Below are 25,499 nucleotides of genomic sequence, written 5' to 3' on the forward strand. Positions count from 1 at the left end.
GTCTCCGTGCTGTCAGTGTGGAGCCCAATAAGGGGCTCAATCCCATGAAACGTGAGATCATGACCTAAGCTGAAATCAAGAGTTGGTCACTTAGCCGACTGACCCACCCAGACGCCCCCTCTCTGGATATTTTTTAAAAAGTAATATAAGCAAACCACAGACTGGAAGAAGATATTTACAATATACATATCTGATATAGGAGTCATATCTATGTATAAAAAAAAATTCTACAATTCAATAGGAAAATGAAAATAAAAAATGAGCAACTGACTTGAATGGGCTTTTCAAAAAGGGGATTTCTAAATGTGCAGTAAGCATATGAAAAGGCGCTGCACGTCGTCACTCATCAAGGATATGCTGCGTAAAATCATGATGAAATACCACTTCTTGCTCACCATAATGTCTAAAATTAGACCGACAGTACAGTGCTGGCAAGTATATGAAGCAACTGGAACTCTTGCACGTTGCCCATGAGATCCTAAACTGGTGCAGCCCTGTGGAAAACTCCGGAGTAAAATCCACTACAGCTACATCTGCAGCAGCTCTGTGACCCATATACCCTCCTAGGTATATAACTTGTGTCACTTACGGATTGATTTATCGTCTCTCAGCAACAAGTTCACCCTTTTTGACTGCTCTGTGGAAATGGACCTGGGCCCTTTAAATAGCTCTTCCTTTGCCAGCTGGTACCGAAGCTTGATCAGTAAAGGCTGTTGGTGAGAGATCACTGGAGGAGGAGTTGTGCTCCCTGGGCCCAGCGGGCTGCTCCTCAGTCTCCCTGCACAGTGCTCCTCTGGCTGGCCAGATCCTACAGCACAAGCAGCTTCCCTGCAGGGCACATGCTCTCTCTGGAGTCCACCTCCTGAAGCACAGGTGGCTCCCCAGTTCTAAGCCCCTGCCATGCATAGCAGCCAGCAGTATCCAGTGGCCTGCGGCTTCCATGGGCAACCAGTTGAGTCAGTTTGTAGTAGAGTGCCTCAGGGATAACACTGCCCTGGCAATGGCTTTCCTTGGTGTCCCAGATTGGAAATAGGGATTTCCAGCAACTTCCAGAGGGTAGATTTCTGGAAGGTTGTACCAGTGCAAGAATACAATGACCTCTCTGCTGTTCACTGAGCCACAGCCATGTGGTCCAACAAAGTCTATATCTCCGACCGTGCCGTAAGGGCAAGGGTTCTTCCTCGAGTACTTTATCTCAGCTCTGGGGTTGGTAACTTCTCCTCATATCTGCTTTTTCTGTAATCTTTATAGTCTTTACTTCTTTTTTTTTTTAACATTTATTTATTTTTGAGACAGAGAGAGACAGAACATGAATGGGGGAGGGGCAGAGAGAGAGAGGGAGACACAGAATCCAAAGCAGGCTCCAGGCTCTGAGCCATCAGCCCAGAGCCCGATGCGGGGCTCAAACTCACGGACCTCGAGATGGTGACCTGAGCTGAAGTCGGACGCTTAACCGACTGAGCCACCCAGGTGCCCCTATAGTCTTTACTTCTTACTGGCCAATCTCTTGCTATTCCTGTTATAATTAAGATATTCTTCATATTAAGCCTTTTCAAAGTATGTGGCTTTGTTCTTCTGATCAGACTGACACAGGATCCAAGAAAAAATATATATCCACCAAAAGATATGTGCAAGAATGTTCACAGAAGTTTTATTCATAATAGCCCAAGACTGGAAACCACCCAAATCTCCATCAATGGCAGAGTGGATAAATGGCGGTGGGAGCTGTGGATGCATCTCACAGACCGTTTTGATGGAGGAAACAAGATGCCAAAGAGTATATACTGTAAAATCTCGTATATACAAAGTTCAAGAGGAGACAAAACCAGTCAATGGTGACAGAAGTCAGTATAGTAGTTACTTCTCAGGGCAGAGGTGGATATTGACTAGGAAAGGGCACAAGGATTTGGGGGGATATTTGAAATACCTATGTTGTGATCAAAAGGTAGTTACATAGCTATATATTTATGTAAACATTATCAATCTGTGCACTATACTATATGTCTATTATACCTTAATTTTTAAAAGCTAATGAAACTAAAAAGGGAATGTAAATATAAGGTCATAAAAAAGGGCTGTCTAGACAAGGTCTCCCCTAGCTAATTCCCTTGGCCCCATCCATCTCAATGATGCTCAGCAACATGAACGTGAGGCTGAAGACTGCAAATATTGTCCCAAAGCCTGCAGTGTTCAGTGGGCGAGACTGAGGGATGGGATGGGACACCAAATGATTTCTGTTGTATACGCTACCAGTTAGTGGTAAAAATGGGAACACCTGAGCTTTCTGTTCCCAACCAGTACACTTCCTGCCCATCATGTGGCCTTTCAGGGGGTTTCTTTCTAAAGATGTTTGAGATGAGTAATGTGTTTTTCAGAATATGGCAGAGAGCTTCATACAAGGAAAGCCAACAGAATAATTTTGAAATAAAATTCTGTCACAGTTGGTTGGCACTGACACAACTTTTTTTTATGTAATGTCTCCTTGACTGCAGTGATAAAGACTGCAGAGGAGTTGGAGAAAGGGAGAACTTGGTGCCAATTCGGTGGCCGTATGAAATCATTTCACTTCAAAACACAGAGCAGAAATAGGAGAAATGAAAATAGATGATCGGCACCTCCCCGCCTTCCCACTCTACTTGGGCAAGAATCAAAGGAGGAAAAGCTCAGCAGTAAAAGCCGTCTCCAAGGACTGGTGTCAGGGTGAGCAACTCCCACAAAGACATATACATAATTCTCCCCTCCAGAATCCTGGCGATGCTTCCTGAGCCTGTGAGAAAACCGGCTGGCTTTGCATGCACACAGAGGCAAAGCCAAGATTTTGTGAGCCTGGGGTAAGATTCTCAGCCCTGGACATCACTGCAAGGGAGCTCCTGTGCATGCGATTGCTCCTGTGCATGCGATTATAAACTGCAAATGTGACTGGGACCAAAGGAGTTACCTCAGGAGCTGGTGTAGAGTCTACCCATCTTTCGATTTGGGGAAAGGGGAGATGAAAAGTCATTTCTCCTTTCTCTGGATTCATGCAATCCGTTAACTGTAATTGTCTCTCCCTGCTTGCTCCAGTTGTTGATGTATTGCCTCTCGGTTCCAAGCGCACCCACCCTTTTTTGTCTTGCTTTGTCCTCCTGAAGCCGAACTCTGCGCCTTGCAGTTCTCCTTAATGGCCGCCTGCCTGGTACACTCTACCAATAGAGGGCGCCGTGAAGCGGGAGGTAGAAGAAGGTGCGCTCCGTTCTGTTTCCCCAACAGTTGCTAGCAAATCTGGGTGCAGAGGATCCCAGCAGTTTTCCCTGCAGTGGTGGCAGCTCTCAGTGTCCTGGGGTGAGCACCTCCAACACCGTTTCTTTGCTGTTTCGGCAACCTCTCCCCCTTTTCAAGGTCTGCGTCTCCACCTTGCAGGATCCTCCTCTGAATTTCTAAAGTTCTTTCCTCCTTTACTTTTCCTTCAGCCTCATGGATGGTAGCTGCCTTCTAAGTTTCTGCATCTACACCTTACAGTTAGTTCTCTTTTATCCCTTTTGGTAGTTAATCATCTTTTGCCTAGTTCACAGTTCTTTACACTCAGATTACTAATGAGGTTTGTCTCTTGACTGGTCACTGACAGCTCCAACGCTTGACCCATCTGATTGTGCAGTGGCCGTCTGTGTATGTGTTGCAGTGTCTCTTGTGGGGCCTCTGTGCATTTGGCTCCTAGGGGGCATCCTTCCGGCTGGGGTATGTTAGATTGGATGTTTGTCAGGGAATTAATTTCCAGATCCTAGACTTCCACATGTACTCTTTCCTAATAAGATTGGCCTGAGAACCTGCCTGCAGGGAAGATCCCATGGGAAAGGTTCTTCTTTCTCAGCTCACCTTGTACTTTCAAAAAGGAAGCTGTACTTCTCATTTCTCCAGATGTTATGGTGCACTGTCTAAAGCTGTAATATATTGGTTGTTTTGACTAATTTTGTTCCTTAATTTTAGTAATAACTCAATCCAAAAGAAAATTTTCACATTTTAAGGACTTAAGGTTACAGGAAATTAAAAGATGATGTTGACTTATATTGTTAAGGTGGTTAATAAGAGATTTCCAAGCATGAACTACATTACAATCTGGTAAAATTGGGGAAGTGGAGTGGAATATGAATTCAAAGAAGAAAAGGAACACTAAATGTTCTAACTAAAAGATCATTCATGTGTTTTAAGTAAAACATCATTCATGTGTTTTAAAATTTTGGATGATGATAAATCTAAAACTGCTAAGGTATCTGTAGTCCTCCAGGTACATATAAAATATACAGTAACACTTTTGTTTTAAATTGTCAATATTGACTGCATGCCAGAAGTACTTTTGCAACTGTTTAAATACCGGGAAAGAAACTTTAGATTTCATCTTTAAGAAGTTCAAGAGGATAAGTAATTTTCTCAATTGTATTAGGAGATATGCGAATAAAGGAAGTCGCCTTGCTTAAAATAAAACATGAATGAGTGAAGACTGGTTGGGTGACTGGATGAATAAATGAATGAATAAGCGAATCAGCAACTACAAGCCAGAAATCCTCTTTCTAGGCCAAATATTTCCCTGCTGGGGAAATGTGCCTATGAAAAATGGCAACGATACATCATGCACTTGATATTGGGGCCCTGATCAGGAGCCAAGTCAGTCCAAGTGTCTCCTCTGTCTTTATTTGAGAATAACTTGTGGCTGAATGAATGGCTTATAATAGTGCATTTTCTTAAAGCCGTGTGTCTTGTCTTTATTTTGTCATCTGTAAAATGGATTTAGAAATTTCAATTTGGGGACAGCTGAACTGTTGATTTTACCTTTTGGGGAGACACCATGGAGTAGTAGAACAATGCTATCCTAGAGACAGAAGACCTGGGCTGATGTATTGGTTTTGCTAGTAACTGGTTGCATGATGCTTATATCTTCATATCTCTGCCCTTTGATCTCAGTCTATAAAAAGCGGATGGTTGGGGTGCGTGGGTGGCTCTTGGTTAAGTGTCTGACTCTTGATTTCCTCTCAGGTCATGATCTCACGGTTCATGGATTCGAGCCCCACGTCAAGCTCTGTGCTGACAATGTGGAGCTTGCTTGGGATTCTCTCTCTCCCTCTCTCTCTCTCTCTGCCCCTTGTGCATGTGCTCACTCACTCTCTCTCTCTCTCAAAATAAGTAAATAAACTTAAAAAACCAGTGGATGATGATAACTGTATGTGAGCCTTAGCTGGGATTGTGCATGTAAATGTGCTTTGCACATGGCAGCTGCTCAGAAAATGTTAGTCAAAGCTAGAGCTGAAGTACTAGATGATATGAAATTTGGGTATATCCACCTTCCCCTGCCCTGAGGGCTTCCAGTTACTCTACCATAAACTAGTTAGCCATCTCAGGCTGCACAGTGTTCCAGGTCTTGGTCACATAAAGGACCTTCCATCCTAATGCAACTATGTGGAACATTTGATCGTTGCATGTGGACAACGCTTACTTCACTCCCACAACAAAATGTGGTCAGTGTAAGCTTCATGCTGCAAACAACACATGCTTCTGTCATTGACTTGGGAGAGACCCATTTGCAACCACTTCATCTTTAGAATCTATGAAGAGGTCATTGTCAAGTACTTATTTAGGGTCAATAAAACCATTAAGTATTATAGAAAATACAAAACATGGACAACATAGCTTCATGCCAGAGTGGTTACTGAATCTGCTCTCTTATAAGTGTTCAGTACTGGCTGATGTTCACACCAGCAGAATTACACACACACACACACACACACACACACACACACACTCACACACACACACACAAAGTGATTTCTTTACACCAGTTGATTGCAGATTTCTGTCATTACACTGGTCGTAGTTGATGTGGCATCTTAGAAGCAAGAGAGATCAACTGAGAAAGTAAGTGCTTGTGCAAAGAGTGTAGTAATAAAATTATAAGGTTTTGCCCATTACTGGCATACCTGTGAATGAAACAAAGTGACTCTGGCTGCAGCTGAATCAGGTTAAGCAGTATTAACAGTGCTTCCATGCTCCGGCCACCAGTCTTTAAAATCAGGATTGCTCGCCGAGCTCTTCGTGCAGTTATGCTAATAAGAGGGATGGTTTTAAGAGGAGGTTTTTGATGCTCTCTAGGGAGTATACCCTCATGCCATATTTCTATAAAGATTAAAAATCTCATTCCAGACCTCAATTAAACTAAGGGAAATAACGATTGCAGAGAGGCACAGAGGAAAATCAAGTTCCTACGATGTGCTAGATGCTGGCTAAGTGCTTTCCCAAGTGACGTCTCATTACTCTTTGCATCATGAGCATGGGAAAGGTATTGTCCTTTCCATTTCACAGGTGAAAACGCCGGCCGTCAGGGAGGTTAAATTTGGGACCACGCCTTGAGTCCTTGTCTGTCTGAAACAAGATCCACATTCTTCCCCTTTCACATCGTTGATGCTAACGCTGGCTCAAAAAAAGTAGATGCTCAGAAAATGGGGACTGTGAAGGTGATATAAACATTTATATGCCAACACAGAGCGGTGGTTCTCAATCTTGGCTGCATGCTGGAATCACCACTGTTCCAGGGTTCGTGCTCCTGGCTTGTAAGAAATCTGTTAGAGGGGTGCCTGGGTGGCTCAGTCTGTTAAGAGTCCAACTTCCGCTCAGGTCATGATCTCACTGTTTGTGAGTTCAAGCCCCAAGTTGGGCTCTATGCTGATAGCCTGGAAACTGCCTCAGATTCTGTGTCTCCCCCCACTTTCTGTCTCCCCCATTTGTGCTCTTTGTTTCTCTCTGTCTCTCTCTCTCTCTCAAAAATAAATAAACAAAACAAAAAATTAAAAATAAAAAGTAAATCTGTTAGATCAGGGGTTCTCAATCTTCACAATCACCTGGGGATTTGTTTAAAACACATTACTGGGCCCTGTCTCCAGCGTTTCTGATTCTTTAAGTCTGGAGTTGGCCTGAGAATATGCATTTCTAGCAAATGCTACTGTTGGGGGCTGGTTGCTACTGGTGGGGGCCCTCACTTTATGAACTACTGCCTTTGGGCATTGCTTCTCCAAGTCAGACTTGCTTACGGACCCGAATGCAGATGTGGGGGCCCAGGCCCAGCCATACAGGATTAGTCTCAGGTGATGGGCATGAGGGTCTGTATGTAGAACAAGGGTTCTAGGTGATTCTTCAGTTCACCGGAGTGTGAGAACTGTCATCCAATGAATTTTTTTTGTTCTTTTTATTTTATTTTTTTTAATTTACATCCAAGTTAGTTAGCATATGGTGCAACAATGTTTTCAGGGGTAGATTCCTTAATGCCCCTTACCCATTTAGCCCATCCCCTCTCCCACAACCCCTCCAGTAACCCTCTGTTTGTTCTCCATATTTGTCTCTTATGTTTTTCCCCCTCCCTGTTTTTATATTATTTTTGCTTCCCTTCCCTGTGTTCATCTGTTCTGTGTCTTAAAGTCCTCATATGAGTGAAGTCATATGATATTTGTCTTTCTCTAATTTCACTTAGCATAATACCCTCTAGTTCCATCCATGTAGTTGCAAATGGCAAGATTTCATTCTTTTTGATTGCCGAGTAATACTCCATTGTATATATTTACCACATCTTCTCATCTTCTTTATCCATTCATCTATCGATGGACATTTGGGCTCTTTCCATCCTTTGGCTATTGTCGATAGTGCTGCTATAAACATTGGGGTGCGTGTGTCCCTTTGAAACAGCATGCCTGTATCCCTTGGATAAAAACCTAGTAGTGCAATTGCTGGGTCATAGGTAGCTCTATTTTTAATTTTTTGAGGAACCTCCATACTGTCTTCCAGAGTGGCTACACCAGCTTGCATTCCCACCAGCAGTGCAAAAGAGATACTCTTTCTCCACATCCTCGCCAACATCTGTTGTTGCCTGAGTTGTTAATGTTAGCCATTCTGACAGGTATAAGGTGGTATCTCATTGTGGTTTTGATTTGTATTTCCCTGATGATGAGTGATGTTGAGCATTATTTCATGTGTCTGTTAGCGATCTGGATGTCTTCTTTGGAGAAGTGTCTATTCATGTCTTTTGCCCATTTCTTCATTGGATTAGTTTTTGAGTTTGAGTTTGATAGGTTCTTTGTCGATTTTGGATACTAACCCTTTATCTGATATGTCATTTGCAAATATCTTCTCCCATTCAGTCAGTTGCCTTTTACTTTGGCTGATTGTTTCCTTCACTGTGCAGAAGCTTTTTTTGATCATCCAATGAATTTTTAAATGCTTTCTGCTTTCTTCTGAACCTGGCTCTTAAGTTCTCATTTTGAATGACAATGGCACAAAATTCCATTTACAACTGACCATTAGCTATTGTTGTGACTTGCTTCTGGTTATTTAAAATGCCCATAAATAAAATTTAAAAGTGGGGGGGGAGGTATTCACTAATTTTTAAAATTGTTAAGTCTCTACTTCATGGGGGGACGGAGGCCTGACTGATGACTGGTTGTTTCCAGCTTCCTCGCACAAATGAAATAAGGAGAAGAAAATCATCCTGTAAGGAGGCTCCTTTACTTTCTTCCCGTCCCCTCCTTCCTCATTTTACCCTCCGCTATTCAGTTCCATCAACCCCAGTGGAAATGAAGCTCAGGCTCTTGAGTTTAAAGGGGGTTAGCCACTTGGAGTCTGGCGTTCAGCTGGGAGGCCAGGTTACCACCCGGCTTCCTCAGAGTGGGGAAAATGTACACGGAAAGTGCCACCCCAGGCGGAGGGCGGCGAGGAAGCCTGGCCCCGGGGGCGGATGTGCCCTGACGAGATGCAGGTGCTTCCCCGGCCCGCCCCTCAGCTGCAGGCTCCCAAGGGAGGCCAGCAGCCAAGAGGAGTATTTATAGCCACCTTTGCCGGCTGGTTCCTGCCTGGCTCTCACTCAACTGCCTGAGGATCCCAGCGCCACCGACTGACTAGAGCAGGGAAAGATTGGAAGGCTGGAGCGGTGATGGCCCAGCCGTCCTCCCTGAAGAGTTGCAGAAATCAGTCCCTCTTATCTGGAGTTACAAGTACAATGGAATTTAAAATGAGCGAAATGAAGGTCATGGGAAAAGATTTCCCATTGTTCTTCCAAGGCTCCAGAATAAGCTGTTCCCCCAGGAGAACTCCTCCACGAGGAGGGCCTTACGGCCATCTGCAGAACTGGTGTGCAATCACTCTTGCTGATAACACATGCAGCAGGAGGGTCCGGGAAGCTCCTTAAGCCCCTGCTCCCAACCAGGCTCAGAGGCCCTCAAACTGCAACCAGCTTCCCTTTCCAGATTCTTAAGGCAAACCTGTCAGCAGAAACAAGGGCCATTTTTTTCTTTCCCATTCTCTCTGCTACCTCACACTGAGTGGACAGCCCAGAGCTGGCTCAGGGGACAGAAAATGCACACTTTGTGGAGGAGTGTCCAATTGTCAGTTTAGGGGGAGGGACCATGGCGTCCCTACTCACCCTGAAGAGTGTTAGGGAGCCATAAACCATCAGGTTTTACAGGGATACATTCTGTACAACACACAGCTCATCAACGAAGTTTCTAGGTGAAATCAGTTAGCCCGTCTCCAGGGGAAAACCCACAAAACGGCAAGTGTTCCGGAAAGGGTTTCGTTTCCCAAGTGGCAGAGAGCCAGGATGAGCAAAACCTGTTGCTCAGGCCACAGGTGGAATCCGTGTCAGACGCACAATCCATCCTATTGTTCTGTCTGGGGCCCATGCTTCTCCCAGGGTTGCTGTGAGTGGACGAAGCAGAGACCCCTCAGTAGCTGAGTCTGGGGCTTATGGGCCATTTGCCCCACGAGTTTGAGCAGTGTGTCTACCATGGGACTGGCCCTGATGGGTGTGAATTTCAGAAAACCCTTCCTGAAAGTGGAAAGGGGTTTATATTTTAGTTTTTCTTTTTATGAGGAAGTAGGTAAGAGTGGAATGACACAGAGTTAGAGGCCGTTGAGGCCAGTGTGGCAGCTGGAGCCAGGCATACAAGAATACTAGTAACTAGTGGTGGTCACACACTCTCCAGTTGCCTTGCAGAGTGCTAAGTGCTTTCTAGACATTACCTCATGTAATCCTCCCAGTAGCCCGATGAGATAGGGGCAGCCACTGTCTCTCCTCTGTAGCAGAGGAAATGGAGGCCTGGAGAAGGTAAGGGACTTGATTTTGTCATAGGTCAGGGATGGCAGAGTTGGAATTCGAACCACCACCTCCCCCAGAGCCCCTGCCCTGCACCACAGTCATGAGAGGGGCTCTACCTCATCGGACAGGCCCCACCGGCTCTGTGGCCACTCTTCCCCAAGAGCTCCTGAGGTTGTAGTGGCCTCTGGCTTCCTTGCATCAGTCAGATGTTGGGGGGGACAGGGGTGGTGGGAGTCAGCATCCCCCTGAGAGCCAGTTCACAGAGATGGCCTTGTGGGCTGGCCAGCGACCCATGAGGACTCCTTTGACCCATTCCTGCAGGCTTCCATGTGACCTTCCACCTTCCATTGGATGCCACCTCCTGGTCAGCGGCTTCTCCGACCTGGAGCTTGTTCAGCTGGGATGAATTTGGGGGGACTTTCTATAAACCAAATTCATGGCGGCTCCAGCCAAATAGGAGGGTTTTGCCCAACTCTTGGTTGGGGGGTGGGGTGGGTAAGGAGAAGGAGCTGAAAGTATAAAAGGCAGCTGGCAATGTCATCCCCTAGATGGCCACGGGAGTCGGCAATGCCATACCATTGTCTTGCCACAGATGTGCTGCTGGCCTCCTCCAGCGGTTGCCAGTGGTGGTAACTTCACAAGCACAGTGTGGGGCATAGAAGCAGAGGACTTACGTTGCATGGAACTGAAGGTCTTCTCAGTCTACTGGGATGGTCATTTTGTAGATTTTTGCTTCAGGTAGAAGATACTGCTTCAAGTCTCAGTCACACCCAGAGAGAGCTCTTCCTCCATGGACTCCTTAGACCTTTCATTTTCCAAGTTGCCTAAACAAGATGGTCACTTATGTGTTCCCTAGTTACCGTGATATCCCCAGGATCCAGCACAGTTCCTGACATGACTAAAACCTATCAAAGCGGTTCATCAAACGAATAATGAATTGAAAAAGTGAATCGATGAACCATTAATGTTGGGTACTAGGTTCCTGAAGGTAACCAGAGAACCTGACAGTAGGATTTTCTCTGGCTCTTAGAAAAGGAGTGTCACTTTCAGAGACTTGGGGAGTATGTTCGGGTCCTTCAAGAAGCAGACACTGGAACAGAATTGAGTTCAGATTTATTGGGGAAAAACCTGGGGAAAATGGGAGAAGCAGGATTGGGTGAATTCTTTTTTGAAGCGAAATCAGAGTGCTGTCTCTCTGACAGAGGCTTAGAGTATCGGGATTATCTGGGTGCGACAGTGGTTATTGCTTTTCTTTCTTTAAGCAATGTCTTCTCATGCTGTGTTTCTTCCATCCGAGGAGACCTGTGTCTCCATCACCTCTACACCTTCTTTCTAACGACACCCCTGAGACAAGAGGTCACCCAGGGCACCCCAGCCCTCTCTCAGTGTTCCACATTCTATCTCTCCAACCAAATTTCCAAATGTCTCAAACTCACCATGCCCAACCCACCCAGACCATATTCCTTTCTGTGACAGTTTTCTTTCCTGGGGTTTCAACTCTAGACATCAGTCTAGCATTCCTCTCTTGGCTTTCACCCTTAGTTCCTTTCCTGATGCCTCAGACACTCTACCAGCCCCCACTTCCAATCCCAGACATGTGAGAAAGAGCTCTTCAGGGCTTTACTCCTGCCCTTCAGGCACCAGCTACAGGCCAGGCCGCCTCCAGTGGGGCTGGATCCAAAATCCAGGGCCCTACAGGACAGGACACACAACATCCTTGTTTTAGCCAGAGAGTGCCTGGTTATCAGAGTCTGAGTAAACAAGCAAAACGAAGAGGTCCCTGTTATCAGCAGGGGAGAAAGCATGTTTGTTTTCTTGACTCCTTGCATCCTGGCAGTTGGTGTGCTGAGTAAACAATCCTGTTTACTTACAGTAATTCCTTTTCCCTTGAAAAGTGCTGGTTATAATTCCAAGCTTTTCAGCTGTGTTTTGAATATGGAGTTGTGTGTTAGACACTTCCTCTCACTGTGATGTGTTCACCAGTTGCTGACAACGATTGCCATTGCTTTCTTGCTGCTTGTTCATTCATTCATTCATTCATTCATTCATTCCTGTTTTTATTTATTCCACAGGTATTTACTGAGAGAAAGCCACATGAGGTAGTCGTTAGAGACATGGGCTCCGCAGCCAGACTGCGGGCTCAGAGCCCAGCTCAATCACTGTCTAGGAGGTGGAACCATAGTAGAATTACTTAACCTCTCCCCACCTCAGTGTTCTCATCTGTAGATGGGGATAATTAGAATGCCCATCTCAGAGGCTAACAAAGATTAAATTAGCTAATCAGTCTCAGTCACTTAAGCGTCTGACTTCGGCTCAGGTCACAATCTCGCGGTATGTGGGTTCGAGCCCCGCGTCGGGCTCTGTGCTGACTGCTCAGAGCCTGGAGCCTGTTTCAGATTCTGTGTCTCCCTCTCTCTCTGACCCTCCCCCGTTCATGCTCTGTCTCTCTCTGTCTCAAAAATAAATAAACGTTAAAAAATAAATTTAAATTAGCTAACCAGTGCCTGGCACATGGTACAATAAGTAAAGGGATACTGAGTCAGTGACATCAAATCCTTGCTGTTCACATCAAATCAAGGCAGTCCCGGTGGAATGGGAAAGGATGATGTGTAGTCATGAAGAAGGCTGGTGTGAGCTACAGCTGGGGTAAACTGAGGACTTATCCAACCTGGCACACCTAAGCAATGGGGGCTTAATATAATGAAAATTACACAGCTGTTGAAATTATTTATTGACAAATTAGTTTCAGCACAGTGGTAGAGCTATAGATAATTTTCTTCAAAAATGAATATAGGGGCACCTGGGTGGCTCAGTCGGTTGAGTGTCCAGTGAAACATTTGTAACTTTTGACAATGATATTTTTCTGTTTCAGCTCAGGTTGTGATCTCACGGTTCATGGGTTAAGCCCCGAGACGGGCTCTCTGCTGAGGGTGTGGAACCTGCTTGGGATTCTCTCTCTCTTTTCCTCTCTCTCTGCTCCTCCCATGTGCTCACTCTCCTTCTCTCAAAATAAATAAACTTTATAAAAATGAATATAAAAATGAAATTCTCTTTAAAAAATAAAAATGTTCACATACATAAAGCAAAAATTTTAATAAACTTTTATATTAAGAAAATATAAGCAAAATGCCATAGTGTACATATTATTGTAATATTGTACATAAAAACATGCATACTTTAATCAGCTTTTCAGTCATATCTGTCTCTATTGTATTAAGTCCCTGGCATTTTGGAAGAATGTATTCATGCTAATGTCTTTTTAATTTTTATTTTTAAAGTAAAATTGCCATATTATTTACACTTGCATTTTATAATAATTTGAAATAGATCCTTCTCTGTGGACTAAAATACTTTTTTTTTTAACATTTATTTATTTTTGAGAGAAACAGAGCGTGAGTGGGGGAGGGGCAGAAAGAGAGGGCGACACAGAATCCAAAGCAGGCTCCAGGCTCTGAGCTGTCAGCACAGAGCCCGATGTCAGGGCTTAAACCCACAAACCATGAGATCATGACCTGAGCCGAAGTCACACAGTTAACCGACAGAGCCACCAAGGTGCCCCTGGACCAAAATACTTTTAATTGAGAAAATATTCTTTCTAGAAGTGCTGAATTATTTGGTAACCTCCGAGCAAGTGCAGATAAAGAGAGGATAGTCTCCATTCTAATGTTTCAAATCAGAATGTGTTAATATTTCAGCTCAAATAACATCACAGTGTATGTCTTTTGCTGCCATTTAGAGCATCTTTATTCAACAAATATTTTTATAAGGCATGAATTGGCAAATAATTTCTTGCTATTTATGATTCTTTTGAATATTTCACTGAAGTTAGATGTTGTAAAATTACAGGCCTTTTCAATTCCATTTTAGTACAGAATATAAATTGATCCTAATTAAAAATAGGAGCTTCATCAAAAGCTTTTTCTCACAAATCAAGATAGTGTATACCTCTGAGCTCCAAGGTTTAATTTCTTCATTTCCTCCCTTCCTTGGGTAGAGACAAATTCAATCTGTCCCTGTGTAAGCTTGTTTTAGATAATTACGATTCATAAAAAGTTTCACAACCTGAATTTTTTTTTTGTGCTCCATCTATTGAATAATTTATTAAAAGATTCCAATTGATTTTCATCAAAATGCAACCAACATTTAAGGAATTATTTCAAAAGAATTCAATAGTATTCCAGGACACGTAGGGTGATTTACAAAATAGTTATTATTCAAAGGCTCAACATTTCTAAAACCAGATTGCTGATGGGCAACAGAGAAAGGAAGAAAATGTGTACTGCCAGAAAACTGAAGTTTTTGTTGCTATTGATGCATGGGGTTTATTTGAGACGGGTGATCTGATACTTAATACAAGCTCTGTCACAAGAATTTTGTACTTTAGTTACTTTGTTCACATATAGAAACATTTGTAATTTTTAAATGTTTATTTATTTTTGAGAGAGAGAGAGAGAGAGCACAAGCCGGGGAGGGGCAGAGAGAGAGAAGAAGACACAGAATCTGAAGCAGGCTCCAGGCTCTGAGCTGTCAGCACAGAGCCAACACAGGGCTCAAACCCAGGAACCCGTGAGATTATGACCTGAGCTCAAGTCACGCACTTCACCGACTACACCACCCAGGTGCCCCAGTGAAACATTTGTAACTTTTGACAATGATGTTTTTCTGTTTCCTTTGGTGGAATACCACAGTTGTTTGGATACAATCATGAAGTATGTGCTCCACAACAATTTCCAAGTACATCCTGCTCTATAGCTTTCTTAAGGTAGTAAGAACATTATTTTTCCATGAACCTGAGCCCCCAACAAAATTTGTGTTCCTTTTATTACTGTAGAAACACATTTTTTCTTCAATATTGAACTTTTGAGCTGAATTTATAACACAGTAGACCCAACGATGTCAGATGTTTTACCTGTAAATAAACTTCCAACAGTTTACTTTGATTTTATGAATTGTATGGGGAAGAAAAAAATCACACCATTATTAGAATTAATCAATTATCAGAGGACTTATCGAAGCATCGGAGGACTCTAATATAAACAAGGCTTCATGCAGCTGTTTGACAGCTCTTCTTTTGCAAACATCACCAACACACATACAGCTATCAGTTCACGTTTTGTATGTATGGACCTGGAATAAACATGGGCAAAATTAATTGAGACGAATAGTCATTTGATCTAAATCAGAAGTCCTGCTTCACAGAGTGATATGTAAACACTCCTACCGCAGCTGCATATGTGAAATTGTCAGTTGGGGGCATAGCCTTTTAAAAATAGTTCTAACTTTTGAAATAGAGGCTGGAACTTTTCCAGTAGATTTCTGTCTGGTTTTAATGTGGTCGGAGATGTCACCAGCACCCAACAGTGGATGGTAAATGTTATCAAAGATCTTATGCGCTTTGTATATACATCAACTTTCTTAATGCACAGAAATCCAGTAGTTTTTCATTTAACATGTACATTTTTGAAAATATTCATTTATTTATTTTGAGAGAGAGAGAGAGAGAGAGAGCAAGCACAAGCAGGGAAGGGGCAGAGAGTAAGGGAGAGAGAGAATCCCAAGCAGGTTCTGTGCTGTCAGCACAGAGCCTGATGTGGCACTCAGTCCCATGAACTGTGAGATCATGACCTGAGCAGAAATCAAGAGTCGGATGCTCAACCAACTGAGCCACCCAGACTCCCCAAACATGTACATTTTTTTGTTCAGTCGCAGCTGAAAATATTTATTGCCTAGCCCCTCCCCCAAAAAAAGTATTAACAAAAGAGTAAAATAAATGTAATTTTATGCCATATTATAAATGAAAAACCTCTACCACAAGAGCATTCAGATAACCCATTATATACTTTATTGCAGGAGTTCTGAGTCTCTAACTCCGGTATATTTTACACAGGACCTAATACATAATTTCCCTTATTTTCCAGACAGAGAAGCTTTCTTGGGACAGGGAGTACCAATCTTAAAAAGATACACTGGGGGCACCTGGGTGGCTCGGTCGGTTAAGCGTCTGACTTCGGCTCAGGTCATGATCTCACGGTCAGTGAGTTCGAGCCCCGAGTTGGGCTCTGTGCTGACAGCTCAGAGCCTGGAGCCTGTTTCGGATTCTGTGTCTCCCTCTCTCTCTGCCCCTCCCCTGTTCATGCTCTGCCTCTCTCTGTCTCAAAAATAAATAAACATTAATAAAAATTAAAAAAAAAAGATACATTGGAAATCGCCAGGTAAAGTATGAAAAGCAGTTTAAAAAAATTAGCTCTGTGTAAGCTTGTCTCATTGAATCATCACAAAAACCCTGTAGATGGATAATATTAGTCTGATTTCATGTATGAAGAAACCAAGGCTTAGAAAGATTAAGGGATTTGCTGGTAGTCCCCCACCTAGGACTTGATGAAGCTGGGATGTAAGGCGAGGCCTGTGACTCTGGCGCTGGTCATCCCTGGCGGGTCCACCAATGCTGCTGCCTATACTGTGGCTCAACAAGACAGGTGGCATGCACATTGCGAAACTGCTAGTCGTGTTGGTAAAATCCAGGGTGGGGTGGGAGTGCTGAAGGATGCTGCTGGAGGTGGGTGGAGGCCAGACTAACCTGAACTCATCCTGAGAGCTGCACAGAGCCAGTGGCAAAGTTCTTCTCAGCGAAGACCCCAGGGTGACCGCAGCCTTCGCTTGCCCGCTCCCTTCCTCACCAGCCCGGGCGCTTACCCTTTACAGGTAAGCCTTAGTAAGGCTGAGTTAAGTACAATTCAGTGCTCTACTGAATACTGTCTCGTATAGTTTTCTCACTGTTCTGTGTGCGTGTGTTTGGTGTCTCAAGCAAAAACCTCAGCCTCTTTAAGACAGAGACTGATGTTAAATATAGATTTCTTAATAACCCCCCTTGGTGCTGAGCACATGGGAAGCATTTAGAAAAACATTTGTTGATAGAAGGGGGGTGGTTTGGGGATTGCATTTAATTGAGTTCCCTAATATCCCAAATGTTAAGACATTTTACGTGGGTTTCAAATCTGCTTTAATTTTGCTTTTTGACACTCACCAGCTTTGTGTTGTTCCCCGCCCTCCCCGCCCCAAACTTGCTCTGGTTTGTTCGTGCCTCCTACCTCCATTTTAACCACTTAGCCTTGCATTAGGGTCACACTTCCTACCCCGTTTCCTGCCCCATCTGAGTAACAGGCTCATTTTCTTCCAGACTTTCAAGGCCAAGTGAGTCCAGGTGGGCAGGCAGTTGACTCATTAATGCTTCATTGGCCATTCCCACTGATGTGTTACTTGATTTTACTCTCAGTTGATTAACCTTCATGGGTTTCGGTAAATCTGACCAGATCTGCTGGAAATGTGTTATATAACACTGTACCCACTAGCCACAGGTGGCGATTTCAATTTAAATTAATTAAAATTAAATTCTAAAATTCAGTTCCTCGGTCTCACCAGCCATATTTCAAGGACTCGATAGCCACCTGTGGCTAGTGGCCGTGCCATTGGACAGCACAGGTTTAGAACCTGTCCATCATTGCATAAGCTTCTGTTGAAACAAGGCGATTGTTTTGGGGTAAGAGTATTGAATAACAAATTCTGGGGCCAAACTGAAAAATATAAAACAAAGTTTTGATAAATGGGTCTTCTGGCTTATTTGTTATGTAATACAATATTAGTAGAATTTCTAGGGATAAAATTACTTTGTAGCACTCCTATAACCATTTGTTTAAGTATCTGTGACTTCTAACAAATCTGTGAGCTTTTTCAGAAGAGGGGACATGTTTTATCTTCCTGTCTCCTGGGCTTGAATTTGTGTCTGGCACAGAAAGGGCTGAAAAATGATTAGACCCTGAATCAATAAAAGCTTAGAAACGTCATTTAATTTTCTGTATTGCTAACTATAGCTATTAGGCTCAAAAAGTATATTCTGAAATGTACCACTTTTTGACCTATTTTTACTATTTTTAATGCTGTATATTCTGATAATATGAAAGAAAACGTTTTCAAGAATGTCATGCAAATTTATTTGAATGAAAATAAGAGAAATGTATGGCCGGGGACACAGACAGAAAAGCTCCCTAGGGGACCCTTGTGGGTTCAGTGGAGTCCTTACACTGGGGGTGATGTGACCATCGTTTGTCTTTCTTGTGGAGTTGGCGGGAGCTGGGGGGAGGCATCATGACTTTTGATGGCCACAGGTGCCCGTATCTTGGTCAAGGAAGGCAGTGCAGACTATGGAAAGTCAGCTTCCTGTCCCTTTTCTTTCCCTGGAGGGGCCCTCTGCCAGAGCCCTGTGATGCTTATCTGGGCTCTGCAGATCTTTGGAATGAGGTCATCTAGGAAGTTGAATCCCTTTGATACAATTATCTCTGCATCCTTGGCCCTTTGTTCTCATGGAGAATGACCGGTGACCCCCATGCTTCTTACGTGGTTGGAACAGCTGTTATGAGGCGGGACGCCAGGTGCTCGCCCCTGTGTGGGTGTGCAGGTCCTTCCCCAGCTGTCAGGATGGGGTCCAATGGATGTAGGTGGCTCCCCCAGTAAAGCACGATCATGAAACTACAAAGAGGTGAGAGGAGAAAGGAGAACCTTATCTGTAACGGGGAACCTCACACATACCTACCCACACACACATACACGAACATTCCTCATGACAAAGCCCAGCAGTTTTCCTCTTCAATTCATCTTAGTTGACAACCAGTTAGACCGGTTGCAAGGGCTCATTCTTTCCCGAATGGTAACTTTTTGGAATAGGATTTCTCTGCAGTCCTGAGCCCATCCCTTTACATGATTTAATACACTTTTCCCTGTTGTATGTGGGCATCTTGCAATATTTTCTACCCAGTAGGAATTCTACTGTGTAGCAGGCTCCCAACCCCATATCTTATACCCCTTTTCCTATACAAAGCCTCCCTCCCCAAAACTGATTTAGCCTGACCTTCCTGGTGCTGTTCTGAGCATAAGATCTCCTCCCCAGGGTCACAGCCTCAGAGGGCTTGGCGATAATGAGGGGACACTTGCCACCATTGCTGAAGTCTGGTCAAGTAACCAGGAGCCTTGTGAAATGTGCATTTCTTGTGGGATAACTCACCCATTTAGGCCCTGTTCCAGTCGGAGAGTCCTTGTCCACTCACTCTCTCTCCCCCATTTTCCTGTCTGTTGTTTTCCAGTTGATTATTGAAATGTGCTGTCAGCAATCAGGCACCATTTTTTGGCAGAAAGACCAGATGTGAAGATCTGAGGGTTGTTCTGCCTGAGACTGAGCTCCTGAAGCAAGTCCTTTGCTCTCAGGGAATGATGAGAGCATTTCTCTAGAAAGAGACAGGACTCCTACTATGTGTGTGTATGTTTTAAAATATTATTGACATTGTATGTCATCCATAGCAGAATCACAAGCTAGAATAGTAAACTGTCTGTTAGACACCAATGAAGGGAAGGCTTCTAGTTTCCCATCCACGTATGAGGGCAGGAATAGTGGATAGCAGAGGATATTTGCTGTTATCCATTCTACCTTCCTCCTGGTAACATTTCCCAATCTTCATTCAGATATTGTACTAGTCAAGGTCTGGGATGGAAACAGAAGATACAACCACAGGGCATAGTGAAGGGTCCATTGCAGAGATGGAAGTGGGATGGGACCAACAAAGATGGGTGGAGTGCTAAGGGACTGGCAATAGCAGAGGGCCAGAGACCCAATTCATCCCTTGGCCTGATGGAAGGAGGAATGGAACAGGGGACCAGGGCCTGGCTAGAGCTGCAGCTGGAGGAATTGGGGGACACCCAACAGGAGTTGACCCTCTAGAGGAACACAGCCTCTGTCAGAGACAGAGCAAGGCAGGGAGCAGCTGAGGAAAATAGTTACCCCCACCCTGTTCCCCTCCCACCTTCTGATCTTCCATTGGTGTTCCCAGGATAAAATGCAGCTAGAAACTAGAGAGCAAGACAGCTGGTGTAATGCACTCTGAAAAGTTTGCCCCTGAAGGTGTAGAACAGAGCAGAGAATGGATCTGGGGGTAAGGGTGAAACAGCAGAGGAATCATGCCCCTTCCAGCAGCCTTCATGCTCTGGGAGAGGAGACCACTCTGAAAGCATAGGCTTAGGCTCTGATTACCTAATCCCCAACCAGAAAATTCCATTCCCCTGGCCATAGTGCTTAGTTCAGGATACACAACCCAATTCAGGTCAGTGAATGAAAAGGAAGATTTTCTAAAGACTTTTGGAAAAGAAGATGTCTCATTCCTCTGAGAGCTACTGATAAAGAGATCCCCCACCTTCCTGCTAGTCATAAATGAAGAAACATGTAGCCCTTAAGACTGCTTTCAGCCATTTTGCAGTTTAAGTGGAGAGGCAGCTTGAGGATGAAACAGCATAGAAGAGAAGATGAGAGGACACTGTATCTTTGGTGCCACCGTTGAGCACCTCATTACTGTGGTTTTCAATTACTGAGCCAAGACTGTCTTTTTATAACTTATGTCAATTTAGCTTGGAGTTTCTGTTACTTGCAACCAAAAGCATCTTACAAAGCCAGGAGGATTGTGCCTGGGACCGGAGACCCTTTTCCTATTCAGTGCATCCCAGAAGACAGAGCACCACAGGGCAAGGCAAGCTTTGTTTGATAGGGAGAAATGTAATGGAAATGATAGGGAGACTAAGACAAGACCAAGTTCAAAATGCCTCAAGAGAGGCAGCAGCTGGAATCGTGGAGTCAAGGGTTCCGTGTCCAGTATAGGCAAGACTGGGGAGAATGCAGGTCAAGAGCAAACGAGGAAGACCAAGTTGTGGTGGTGACTGTGTCTGTCTGACAGGCTTAAAAGGCCTGGGGCAGGTTGGACAGACAGTTCTGAATGAGGTCATCACATTCTTTTAATTAGGCAGGAGGACACAGCTTTCTTGATGCTCCTTGAGAATACTTGGCTGTTGAGGAAAACCATGGTGCTATGTTCTCAGCGTTCTACGTCATGATTCTTAGGGGCATAAGCCTTTGGGCTCAGTCTGTGGTTTCAGTCAAAACCAAGCCAGCCATAGGGCAGAGGGAGGGGGATGAAGTTGTCCCTGGCTGGCACTCACTTTGCTGCAAGTAATAGTATAAAATATTCTATGACAACTTCCTCCTTGGTGAGAGATTTTAGTAATTCCTGTCCTTGATCATAATTAAAGATCCGCTCTCCAGGCAGTTCTGGTGGTAAATAAGAAGATAATGGCAATGGTACCAGTTATGTTTATTGAGCACTTAATATATGCCTGGCTCTAATCCAAGCACTTGATGTGCACTAATTCATTTAATCTTCACCATGTTTGAGGAGAAAATTATTATTATGTTTCCCAATGGGCATGTGAAGGAAATAAGTCACATGGGTTGAATTTTAAGTTATAGAAAATGTTCTAGTCATTTAGTTCACTCCCTTTAAGAGACTTCGAAATAGTACATATACACAGAAGAATATAAACACATATATGTATATATTATAAAGAGTAATGTAACAAACACCCATATGTCCACAACCGCTATAAGAAGGTGGTGCCATTGGAGGAGCTGTGCATCGGTTCTGTAACTGAGCCCCTCTTATCCTCTGTCCTTAAGGTTAACCCTTGGCTGAATTTTGTTTCCATCACTCCTTTGTTTTTCTATATGGTTTTACTATCTATAGATAGGTCCAACCTGTGTCAGGCCTTTTAAGCCCATCAAACACACATGATTTTGAACAATATATTGTTTAGATTTAAAAGTTTTTGACCTTTGTAGAAATGGTATTATTCTGTACATATTCTTCAAATATATGTGACATGATGTGAGATTTATCCATGTTGATCCAGGTAGCTCTGTTCACCCATTTTTCACTGAAATGTGACATTTCTTTTTGTGAACACACCACATTTTACTTTTACTATTGTGGTTGTTGGACATTTGGGCAGGGGGTTCTTACTGTTCAAATGCTATCATTATGAGCACTCTCATGCTGTCTCTTGGTGCCCACAGGCAAGGGTTTCTCCAAGGTCTGAGCCTAGAAGTGGAGGAACTACCCTGTAGGGTCTGTGCAGCCCTGAGTGCCCTGGATATTGACCGGTTACTTACCAGAGGGATTGTGTCAGTTAACGCTCTCACAAGCGTGAGGATACAGCAGTCTGGCTTACCTTTGGTACTCCACCTCTAATTAGGTTCTTTACAGTTTTCTTTGTTGAAGAAACCAGGTCATTTATTCTGTATACTTTCCCACAGTCTAGATTTTGTAATTACATTCTAATATGTCAATCAACATGTTCCTCTGAACCCTCTATTTCCTGTAAATTGGTGATAAGATTTAGAGAATTGGTCTCATTTAGCTTTAATTTTCTGAAAAGAATACTTCAGATAATGTGGTGTACTTCCATCCATCAGGGAGCAAATGATATCTGGTTAACTGTAGTTTTTTGTGATTTTACCAACAGCCATTAGTGATTATTGTCTAGAGTCATTATTTAATTATGGAATTAAAAAATTAAAACTCAGGGCACCTGGGTGGCTCAGTTGGTTAAGCATCTGACTTCAGCTCAGGTCATGATCTCACGATTCGTGGGTTCGAGCCCCACGTCAGGCTCCGTGTTTACAGCTCAGAGCCTGGAGCCTGCTTTGGATTCTGTGTCTCCCTCTCTCTCTGCTCCTCCCCTGTTTACGCTCTCCCTCTCTCTCTCTCTCAAAAATAAATAAAAACATTAAAAAAATTTTTAAATAAAATAAAATAAAATATTAAAACTCTATCACCCCCACTTCATTTCTTAGCTGGGATATTCTATAAAGAAATCCTTTTTCTCATCAACCATTTGTTATCCTTAGATACAGTTTGTAAACAGTCGGTTGGCCTGATTATTTCCCCTTATTTAATAGTTTTTAAAATAACAAATTAGTTTCCAGCATCCTCTAGATATGACCAGTAAAATTTTAAAAATATTATGTACCACATTTGAGATATATTTAATACTTCAGTCCATTGCAGTTATTCAACATATTGAGTGTCAACTGTCCCATCTCTTGCCGGTAGGAGCTTCTCTTTAAGTTGGTGTGTACGTCTTTTTTTCTTTTTTCTTTTATCTTTCTTTCTTTCTTTCTTTCTTTCTTTCTTTCTTTCTTTTTTAGAGAAAAAGAGCACACACTTGAGCGGTTGGAGTGGGCAGGCTAGAGAGGGAAAGAATCTTTCTTTTTATTTTTAAGTTTATTTATTTATTTTTGAGAGATACAGGGAGGGAGAGAGAGAGAATCCCAGGCAGGTTCTGCACTGTCAGCACAGAGCCCAATGTGGGTCTCAAACTCACAAACAGTGAGATAACGACCCAGGCTGAAGACAGATGTTCAACTGACTGAGCCACTCAGGCGCCCTGGTGTGTATGTCTTTTTCATTCATCTGTAACACTGGTCAGCAGCTTCCTAATTTTCTGGTATGACAAGAATTGCCAGATTCATTTCATACATTTTATGTCACAGGCGTGGAATCAGCCATCTCTCCAGAATCCTGAGAAATGGTATTAAAAGCAATAATCTAGGTGCTAGGGGTTGTTATTGCTTATTATTAATGATTATTTATTGTTATTGGGTTGATCATCGCTTACCCTTGGTCTTGTCAGATTAAAAAAAGAACTTTGTCAGATTGGTATGTTTAAAATAATATTTCTCCAGCTTACTAATGAGTTGGAACATCTCCCATATATTTATGGATTCATCATCCTGCTCACCATTTATAATTCCTTTGTGGTGAAATGACTACTCATAATCTTTAATTTCAGATAAGGTAGAGTAAAAGGTTTCTAGTATTAAACTAACCTTGGTCATAGGTATTTTACTTTTCATATACTGTAGATTTGGTTTGCCAATATGTGGTTAAGAATGTTGCATTTATATTCATAAGTGAGATTGTTGTATATTTTTTTCTTGTACAAATTTCACCTCTATGTGATACATTTGCTTTATGAAGTTAATTAGGATGTTCCTTCTCTCTTCCCTCCTCATCTTCCTCCCCCTCATGTTCTCCTCCCTCTTCTTGTCCTTCTCTGTCCCCTTCTCCTGTTAAGAGGTTGTATAACTAGGATGGAAATTTTCTAATTCTTGAATGTGTTGGTTTGAATTTACTAATGTTTTCTTTGTGGGGGAGACAAAACCCACAACCACTGATTAAATTGATTTCAAGCTTATGAGAATAGTCAGGTTTCCTATTCTTACATCAGGGTTGGAAAGTTAGACTTTATTTGGAACTTGTCTATTTCGTCAAAACTTATTGGTGTAACAATTCCATTCGTAGGTCTGATATGATGTGAAGCGGAGTATGTCCACACCTGACCTGGTGATCTCCACCAGTCATCCACCTGTTCCTCCCCTGCCCTTCCCCATCTGAGGAGAGCCAACCCTCTTCTTCCAGTGAACCAGGCCACAAGTCTTCAAGTCACGTTTGATCCTCTCCTAAAACCTACTTCCTGTCAATCAGGATGTCCTTTTGGTCTTTGCAGAACCTGGCCACTTTTCCCATCTCCATTACACCAAGTGTCTTAGTTTGTTTGGATGGCTATAGCAAAATTCCACAGACTGAGTGACTTATTTTTTTTTCTACCTTAAATATTTATTTATTTATTTATTTATTTATTTATTTATTTATATTTTTATTTATATACTAGTTAGCATATAGTGCAACAATGATTTCAGGAGTAGATTCCTTAATGCCCCTCACCCATTTAGCCCAACCTGCCACTCCCAACCCCTCCAGCAACCCTCAATTTGTTCTCTGTATTTAAGAGTCTCTTCTGTTTTGTCTGCCTCCTTGTTTTTATATTATTTTTGCTTCCTTTCCCTTATGTTCATCTGTTTTGTATCTTAAATTCCTCATATGAGTGAAGTCATAGTATATTTGTCTTTCTCTAATTTCGCTTAGCATAATACCTTCCAGTTCCATCCACATTGCTGCAAATGGCAAGGTTTCATTCTTTTTGATTGTCAAGTAATACTCCCTTGTGTGTGTGTGTGTGTGTGTGTGTGTGTGTGTGTGTGTGTGTGTATACATATATATAACATCTTATTTATCCATTCATCCATCGATGAACATTTGGGCTCTTTCCATACTTTGACTATTGTCGATAATGCTGCTATAAACAATGGGGTACATGTGCTCTTTTGAAACAGCATGCCTGTATCCCTTGGATAAATACCTAGTAGTGCAATTTCTGGGTTGTAGGATAGTTCTATTTTTAATTTTTTAGGACCCTCCATACTGTTTTCCAGAGTGGCTGCACCAGTTTTCTTTCACACCAGCAGTGCAAAAGAAGTCCTCTTTCTCCACGTCCTCTCCAACATCTGTTGTTGCCTGAGTTGTTGATGTTAACCATTCTGAAAGATGTGAGGTAGTATCTCATTGTGGTTTTGATTTGTATTTCCCTGATGATGAGTGATGTTGAGCATTATTTCATGTGTCTG

The 25,499-nt window shown here is 43.0% G+C and overlaps 1 long non-coding RNA gene across 2 annotated transcripts in view; it reads left to right on the top strand.

The window, feature by feature from the left end:
* Positions 1-2,374: 2,374 nt before the first annotated feature.
* Positions 2,375-25,499, top strand: part of LOC131509292 (uncharacterized) — a 33,239-nt gene continuing 10,114 nt past the window's right edge. The window contains exon 1 of one of the 2 annotated variants that reach the window (XR_009260414.1): positions 2,375-2,700. This is a non-coding gene — a long non-coding RNA (uncharacterized LOC131509292). Of the gene's footprint in view, positions 2,701-2,732; positions 3,322-25,499 lie in introns of those variants that run through there. The other variant, XR_009260413.1, reaches the window with a different exon arrangement.

The sequence above is a fragment of the Neofelis nebulosa genome, chromosome 4 (genome assembly GCF_028018385.1).
Source record: "Neofelis nebulosa isolate mNeoNeb1 chromosome 4, mNeoNeb1.pri, whole genome shotgun sequence".
In the NCBI taxonomy this organism is placed as follows: domain Eukaryota; kingdom Metazoa; phylum Chordata; class Mammalia; order Carnivora; family Felidae; genus Neofelis; species Neofelis nebulosa.